At 38.6% G+C, this 8968-nt stretch overlaps 1 pseudogene; it reads right to left on the bottom strand.

The window, feature by feature from the left end:
* Positions 1-8011: 8011 nt before the first annotated feature.
* On the bottom strand, positions 8012-8110 carry LOC132297919 (small nucleolar RNA R71; annotated as a pseudogene).
* Between the last annotated feature and the right edge of the window lie 858 nt (positions 8111-8968).

The raw sequence follows: 8968 nt of genomic DNA on the forward strand, positions 1-8968 counted from the left end.
AATGAGGCCGGAGGCCAATATCATATATTATGTATGTTATGCACTTTTACTTAAAAACTTCATTATGGAAATATTGAAAATTCATGAGATATTATGTCATTTTTGCATCGGTGCGTGCATTGTGTATGTAATTCATCATTTAGCATTCATTTGTCATATGTGAGGTGTGGCCAAGGGCCAAACACCATTTAGTTTTCATTTTTGCATTTTAGTTCACATATTGTATTTTTGGACTAAATAGTAAAATCCGAGCCTTTAATGGTTCATTTTCAAATCGGGTGGTGCAAAGTGTGTTCCGGCACCTCCATTAGATCTCATTTATCTTGTATGAAGTGTGGCTAAGGGCCAAACGGTCATTTGAAACCATTTCCTAATTTTGGTTTCCATATTTTCCATTTCAAGTTCATTTTCGGCTTTTTGGCCGTTGGGGGGTCGGATTTTGACTCGGCCATTTCCGGGAGCCGCGGACCATTCCTGCGCACTCAAAATCACCATTTACGTCTGCGTGCATGATCGTTTCTGGGAAAAACCCTTTCCTTTGTGATTTGAGCCTCCTATAGAATCATTTTTCAATTTTGTTGCATAATCTATTCTAGGGGCATTATAGACTTTTCACATCAGTTTTATTTTCTTCTTTTGAGATGGTTGCTTAGAAAACGTGATTTTAAGAGAGGTTTCTTCTTTATATTTTTCCAAAAAACATCGTCTTGGTATCGGAAATCTATCGCAAATAGGAGAGCTTTCTGGACCTCCATGACCAAATTTCATGGAGGGGCATTTCGGGTATTCTACATTGTGTTTTGTTTGAATTCTCTTACATATCACGTAAAAAACTCAATTTTGAGGGGGGTTTCTTCTTTGTGTTTTTCCAGAAAAATTCATCTTCTTGCCTTTTTTTGATCTAAGATGTAGACAGATCCTGTAGCAGCTTTTTGCCCTCGTGTCTAGTTCTGATCTAGTGGCATTTTGGGGATTTCACAGTGAGTTTTTTTCGATTCCGTCCGCAATGTCGGGTAGAAAACCCGATTTTAGGGGGAGTTTCTTCTTCGTGTTTTTCCTAGAAAAACTCGTCTTAGCCTCCGTTTCAAGCCTCAGTTCTGGAATCTCATATTTTTTTTTCTTGCTGTCAGCTTGTGCATGCCATTGGGTGCTGGCATGGGCGCCATGTGGCCCATGGCCTTCGTCGGGCCTCCGCGACGTCTCAACTTCAAACCCTCGTTTCTCCCTCGTCCGGACTCTAAATCGAGTGAACTTTTTTTTGAACATGACTAATTTTTCGCTGTCTTTCCAACGTTGTGCTCGGTTGCACCCGGATCTTCCTAGATAATTACCAGTTTACCCTTTTTGCCTTAAGTGCTCGTTTTTCTTCGTCAGGTCGTTTCTCCTTCGTCCGGACTCCGAATCATGCGATTTTTGAGTCCATCCTAATGATTTTTTTGTTGTCTTTCTAGCGGTGTGCTCGGTGGCACCCGAATCCATATTTTTTAAAAATGACTATTTTGCCCCCGGGGGCTTATTTGTCATATTTTTGATCTTTTGCTTCCGCATCAGTTCTCATTGAGTTTCACGACCTCATGGAAGGTTACTTTGACTTCTTAGAGTCTTGTTTTCTGTTTTCGCTTCCGCATTTCGGATCTGTTATCGGATCATCCTTACGGTTCATCACAGGACACGCTGGCCTAAAAACCAGGGTCGTCACAGATTTAGAGAAAAAAAAAAATTAAAACAAAACCCATACATACAAGTTAGCAATTGCAGAAAGAGGGCTTGAGAGTTAAGACATAGCGGGCCAGAGGCTGAAGCTTGCGAACGGCGAACCCGATCAAACTGGAACAGCGGGATTTAGAAACTGAAGGATATAGGTTTTGATTTTTTGAACAATTTGAAATGATATGTCGATATGGGTTCTGATTCTTTTAGATTTTGTAGTTTGCAGTTGCAGAGACAGAGAGAGGGCAAGTTCAGAGTTGAGAACGAGAATACAGATGGAGGCGATTTGGGAGGCTGAAATGATGAGAACGAAAAAAGAGACAGAGGCGATTTGGGAGGCTGAAATGATTTGCCCTAATTGTATGCGTGTGTGGTCTATATGTGTGTGACTATATTTATTTTTGTATATAAAATATATATATATTTTTAAGAAGCTAGCGGTAATAAGACCCGCGCTTAACGAAATTAAATTCACTTTCTTACTACCACGGTTTCTTAGTAACCGTGGTAGAAAGAGCACTTTCTATCACGGTTAATGGAAAATCGTGGTGAAATAAATGCACTTTCTACCACGGTTCTTTTATAACCGTGGTAAAAAATATAATTACTATCACGGTTTTTCATTAACGGTGGAAGAAACTTCAACCACGGTTTTAAAATAACCGTGGTAAAATATATACTTTCTACTACGGTTATTTTAAAACCGTGGTAGTAATGGTCTTTTACCACGGTTATTTTAAAACCGTGGTAAAAAGTACGTGGTAAAAAACTATTTTTCTTGTAGTGACTTCTCTCCATGGTTTAACTTTGGATGTTATTTTAGTAGTTTCATTTCAGTTTGGATTTTTATTAGGGGTCCACTAGAGATGGATTCCCGAGTTGTTAATTATTGGAGGTTGTGGATTTTAAGTATTTAATTTTAAAGGATTATATTTTAGAAATTCTTTCAACTTTATTTATTTCTTTCTTAATTCATTTTGTAATCCATGTTTGTTTTAAATACTTTAATTGTTTGATATTCCCTCGGGTTTGGGCTTAGGCCTGATTAACCCGTGTCTCGGATCCGAGAGGTATCACAGTCGGTATCAGAGTACTCCAGGTTCAAGTGTCTCTAGGGTATTTCGTATTAAGACTTCCGCGTAGTGTTTTCTCTTGATTAGAGCTTAAGTTTAGGATTCATTGTATTACTTTACAGTTCGCTTAGAACGTACTAATGTCAATCTTATTTCGTAATTTCAGAATGTTTGGCACTAGGAGAAGGATGTGGTCCGCGATGAAAGCAAAGAAGGACCTAAGGAAGAAGAAGATTACTCAGACAATTCCTCTACGAAGGCAGAATTAGAGACTAAGGAATTGGTTCCACTAGGTGTTGCTTCGGAGTATAAGTCAAGGAAGGTTTTTGGTGTGCGATATTGGCCACCATACTGTGGACCTAACACAACTTTGGTGGTAATCAAAGCTGAGCCAAGCGGAGAGGAAGACCTGGAAGAAGATCAGAATGGAGGAGATACGGAGCATCCAAGATAGAGGGCACCGGTGTTAAAGGATGAAGGCTCTTCTAAGAGTAATTTTAATTACTAGTAGTAGAGGAGGTATTAGTAAAAGTGTAGTACGGATTTAATCACGTATACTAGTATTATGTTAAAGAATAACTTACGATTATTCGTTTGACAGTTTATGGTTTGGAAAAGTTCTTAATAAAGTAAACTAGCGGTTTTGATTATTTTTATTGTGTTTTGTGATAGCATTTTTGTGATTTATACACATATGGTTTTATTAAACTGTATTGGAATGTGTATGTCGTGATAATAAATAATTATCACAATAGAGTGATTGGTTTTTGGATAGGCAAACAAATATTTGCTTGTATGGACGTTGTGTTAAGACGGGACGATTACCAAGAGGCTTATAAAAGAACTTGTGTAAATCAATATGGTAGGTTTGTTTTCGAAGGAGGAACTCCCAGGATAGCATGATAATCTAAAAGGGAGTAGTTTCGGAGTATTTTGTATACTTTTCGTGTTTTGCTCACCGGAGTATTCAGCATTCTAGTTTGGATAGTTTATTTGGTGACACTAGATATTTGCAGGCTTAGATTTCTAGCCAATCTAGTGGTCCTGGACATGTACACATTTATACTGTGTTACTTGGGATGGACTGATTATCTCACTACCATGCCCAAGTTAATTATTTTGGATAGGTCTATTGTGTTCACCATACCTAGTCAGGATGTGTACGTCGTTGCTATGTCACGTTCTAACGGGGTCACTATCACTTATTTGTTCCATATGGAAGAGGAAACAGAGGAAGGGACTACTGTATCATTGGATAGCATACCAATTGTACAAGACTTTCTGGATATATTTCAGGAGATTCCAGGATTGCCACTTAGTCGCGAGATTGACTTTGTGATTAACTTAGCTCTAGGCACTACGTCTATTGCTAAGGTACCGTATAGGATGGCACCAGTGGAGATGCGAGAGCTGAGGGATCAGATTCAGCAATTACTTAGTCAGGGTTTTATTTGTAGGAGTACTTCACCCTGGGGAGCACCGGTTTTGTTTATGAAGAAGAAGGATGGTTTACTTCGCATGTGTATAGATTACAGGGAGTTGAACAAGGTTACTATTCAGAATAAGTACCCTTTGCCCAGAATTGATGATCTTTTTGATCAGTTGAAGGGAGCTACATACTTCTCTAAGATTGATCTGCGTTTTGGATATCATCAACTTCGAGTTCGGGAGCAGGATGTTCCAAGAACCGTATTTCTCAATAGATATGGATCTTATGAGTTTCGTGTGATGCCGTTCGGGCTGACTAACACACTAGCAGTCTTCATGGATTTAATGAACAGAGTCTTCAGGGCTTATTTGGATCAGTTTGTCATTATTTTCATTAATGATATCTTGATCTAATCTAGGTCTGAGGACGATCATGCTAGACATCTTCGGATTGTGTTGCAGACGCTTTATGAACACCAGTTATATGCCAAATTCGAGAAATGTGAATTTTGGCAACGGGAAATAAAGTTTCTGGGTCACGTGGTGTCAGAAAGGGGAATAGTGGTAGATTCAGCCAAAGTTTTAGCAGTGGGTGAGTGGGGATAGCCTACTTCACCTACCGAGATTCGGAGTTTCTTCGAATTGGCAGGATATTATCGGAGGTTCATCCAAGGGTTCTCCAAGATAATCGGACCACTCACTCATTTGACTAAAAAGGGTGTACGGTTCGTGTAGGATGAGCATTGTCAGAAAACTTTTGATGAGCTGAAGAATAAGTTGACTTCTACACCGGTTTTGTCTACCCCATAGAGTAGGATAGAGTATCTTGTCTACATGGATGCTTCTTTGCAGGGTCTTGGATGTGTTTTGATGCAGGAGGAGCGACCAATTTCGTATGGATCTCGTAAGCTTAAACCTTACGAGCTTAATTATCCAACGCATGATTTGGAGTGGGCAGCTGTGGTCTTTGCCTTACGTATTTGGAGGCATTATCTGTTGGGTGAGTCCTTTAGATTATTTAGCGATCACAAGACCCTGCAGTATTTGTTCACTCAGCGAGAGCTGAATATGAGATAGTGCAGATGGTTAGAGTTTGTGAAAGACTATCACTTCTCTATTTAGTACCATCTAGGGAAAGCGAATGTGGTGGCGGATGCACTCAGTCACTGATGAGCATTAAAAAATGCGTATTTAAACCCCTTAAGCTTAGGTATTCTAGTACCTTTATCTATCTTACTTTACCATTTTAGATTGATTTCGTATTATTTCCTTTTTTAGGCACTGATCCCGAAAATAAGCTAACTTAGCCAAATAAGAGCTTAATTGAAGCAATTCTGGGATTAAACAAAGAAATGAGCAAAGTGGAGAAAGAAGGAAGCAAATGAAGCCAAAAGTGGCAAGCAACAAAGTTCGATCGATTCAAGTTCAAGGTTCGATCGATCAAACAATGATCGATCTCAGCACTTCAAAATAGATCCAAGCCTTGACCCAACAATATAAAGTTCCAAAAGTTCGATCGATCCAACACCATCCTTCGATCGATCGAACACTTTTGTCCTTATTCAAATGATTGATCCTATCCACAGCTGTACCACCCACTAACCACTTTTGTCCTTTTCCCATAAATATCTCCCATAAATATCTCGGATTTGTCTTTTTCCAAAAAGCTCAGCCAGTTGGATCGATCCATCCTAAGTTCGATCGATCTCACTTACTTTCGATCTATCCAAGTTCGAGGTTCGATCGATCGAACTTCCTCCAGTGCGAAAAAGTTAAAATTCCATCTCATTGAAAGTTGTCCTTTATCTAATCATTAGGGAATATTGTGTGCACGACCCCAGCTCATTTTGGGTGTTATTTTGACCTACCTATATAAGGATAAGGATTGATTTTATAAGGGGGAGCCAACATTATTTTCATATCATTTCTTAGAGAGGAAGAAGAGGCTAAAGACACCACTAGAGACTCTTCATCAACAAGGAGCTGATTTCAACCATGGAATTAGCCCTTGAGGGTTGGAGCATCATCACCATGAGTGGCTAGATATCCTCTTGGGGCTAGAGTTAGCCCCAAGCATGCTTTCTATATCTTAATCTTGTGTATTATTGAGGGATTAGTGTTGTAATTGATGTTTTGACACTTTGATATATATAGATCTTATTTATTCGATGATTTATGTGGTTTAATGCTTCTAATTGATGATTTCATTCTATCCATATGTCTATGTATGCTAGAATTGATGTTCATGTGCTTGTCTCTAGATTTTGTTTTATTAATGCATGTTTATGTGTATTGATGCTATAGATTTAGAGATTATCAAAACATAGTGGTTAAAGGAATGCTTTTGTGATTCATGCTTATCTCTTAATGGATTGTGCCTCTCCCTTAGTTTGTTTTCATGCTAGTAGTGTAGATGAAGTGTAGTTGTAGTGTAGTATTAAATGGGAGGATAATCTATGCTTGTTGTTTGATGATCTAAGCTTTTAAATGCAATTAACATATGTCTCTATCCTTGTGTTGTATTTGGATTGTGAGCTTAATGAAAGGATTAATGACTTGTTTTGATTTATTGTGCCTTTCACATGTTGTTTTGATTTATTGTGCCTTTCACAATCTTGGAGGTTAGATTTGGCAACGTCGGTCTGTGGAATTGATTAGGATTAGTACTCTTTTGATGGTGTCTTTACTTTATTTTTATTTTACTTTTTGGTTACTTATTGTGTTGTTCTTACTTAACTAGGTACATTGTTGGAGAGGAAGCAAGTAAATGAGCCATCAAGCATTCAATTCAACCAAGCAAAGAAAGCAAAAAGCTAAAAATTTTAAAATTGCTAAGCCAAGCTTTAAAATTTGGAGTTGAAGTGCTAAAGGACCTTTGTGAGATTTTCTTTACTCAATCCCTTAGTTAAATCGTCGGCTCGTGTGGAGGCTTATTTTTAATTGTCTTGCATCATTGTTGTTAAAGTATGGGAGTATGAATTAAATGTTTATGGAAGAAGTCTAATTGCATTGTTGTGAAGGCATAGTGTTTGTCATTCTTTGTGTTTGTTGTGTTTTGTATTGTGCATGCCTGGGCGTCGTTCATTGAGACCAACTCTTGCCCCTCTTGATTTGCATCTTGAATCTATCGTTAGAAATCCTAGGGGAAGAGGAAGTTCAAATAGAGCCAATCTTTCAATGGATGACCATAATGATAATCATGTTGAGGACATTGGTCACTTAGACTAACAAGGTATCCTTCATCCCAATGTGTACAATGAGAACATACAAGTACCATTAGGCATGCCTAGGCCATTCATTCACCAACCACCACAACAACAAGGCCAAGTTCCATATGGAATGCCAAGGCCAATGTATGCTCCACAACCTCCCATCAACAATCAAGGAATTCAAAACCAAGGTGTTCATGTTGCACCTCAAGTAGCTAATCCACCTCTTGCTTTAAGAGACCATTATGTGCCTAATGAGTATAATGCACCTATATACATCCAATTGTCTCCATTTAGAGCACATCATTATGAAATTAAGCCATAAACCATTCAAATGCTTCCTAACTATCATGGACTTCCAAGTGAAGAACCTTAAAAGCATTTGGATGAGTTTCTTGAAGTATGTTCCACCTTAAAATATACAGACATGCCGGAAGAGGTTTTAAGACTCAAACTTTTTCCATTCACTTTAAAAGACAAGGTAAAGTATTGGTTTAACAATCTTAGGCCTTTTTCAATCACTTCTTGGGCAAAAATGCAACAAGAGTTCTTGAAGAAGTACTATCCGGTTTCTAAGACCAATGCCATGAGGACCTCAATTCTAGAATTTTCACATGGGGATGGAGAAACGTTTCATGAGGCATGGGAACGCTTCAATGAATTGCTTAGGAAGTGTCCACATCATGACATGCCCAAATGGCAATTAGTTCAATACTTCTTTGAGAGCTTATCGGACAACTATAAGGGTATGGTTGACGCTTCCATGGGTGGCTCATACATTGATAGACATGAGGATGATATGTGGTGTCTCTATGAGAGCATGAGTGAAAATTCTTTGCATAGAACACTATCATCCGAGAATGTTAGAAATTCACAAGGTAGGAAGAGTGTTGGCTTACATCAAGTCGACCATTCAAATGAAATAGTCGCCGAAATGAAGTCTTTGTCTCAAAGGTTTGATCAATTTTTTATTAACCAAAACTCGGCGAACCAAGTATCTTCTTTCCCCAACCATTCTCATCGTGCATCAAATGAAACACGTATGACTTGTTCTAGTGGTCTTCATTCTACTTCTCATTGTCTTCACGGACAAGTGCAAAGTGAACCTAATAAACAAGTCAATACAGCTTTTGTGAACCAAGGGAACAATCCTTATGGTACTCATTATAATCCAAGTTGGAGGAATCATCCGAATTTCTCTTGGAAAAACCAAGGAGAGGGCTCAAACCCTTCCCAAGGCGGTTTTCAAGGGAAGTACATTCCACCTCCACTTCAAAACCAAGGATCCCAAGGTTATAGACCCTATCAATCCTAAGGGAATCAATTTGCTAGTTCTCATTTTCCCAACCAATCTTATACCCAAGGTAATACCAGAAGTCCCGCCTTTGAAGAGAAAGTTTTGAATGCTTTGGGCACTTTAGAGGCTAACACTCAATTGCTTCATTCTCACTCTCAATCTATTGCGAAGCTAGAAACCCAAGTAGGGTAAATAGCAAGCACTCTCAATGCAAGAGAGAAGGGAAAGATGCCTATAAATGCCCCACCTAA

Source organism: Cornus florida, unplaced genomic scaffold (assembly GCF_030987335.1).
Source record: "Cornus florida cultivar Cherokee Brave unplaced genomic scaffold, ASM3098733v1 CherokeeBrave_3.0.0_Hap2_Chr02, whole genome shotgun sequence".
NCBI lineage: Eukaryota > Viridiplantae > Streptophyta > Magnoliopsida > Cornales > Cornaceae > Cornus > Cornus florida.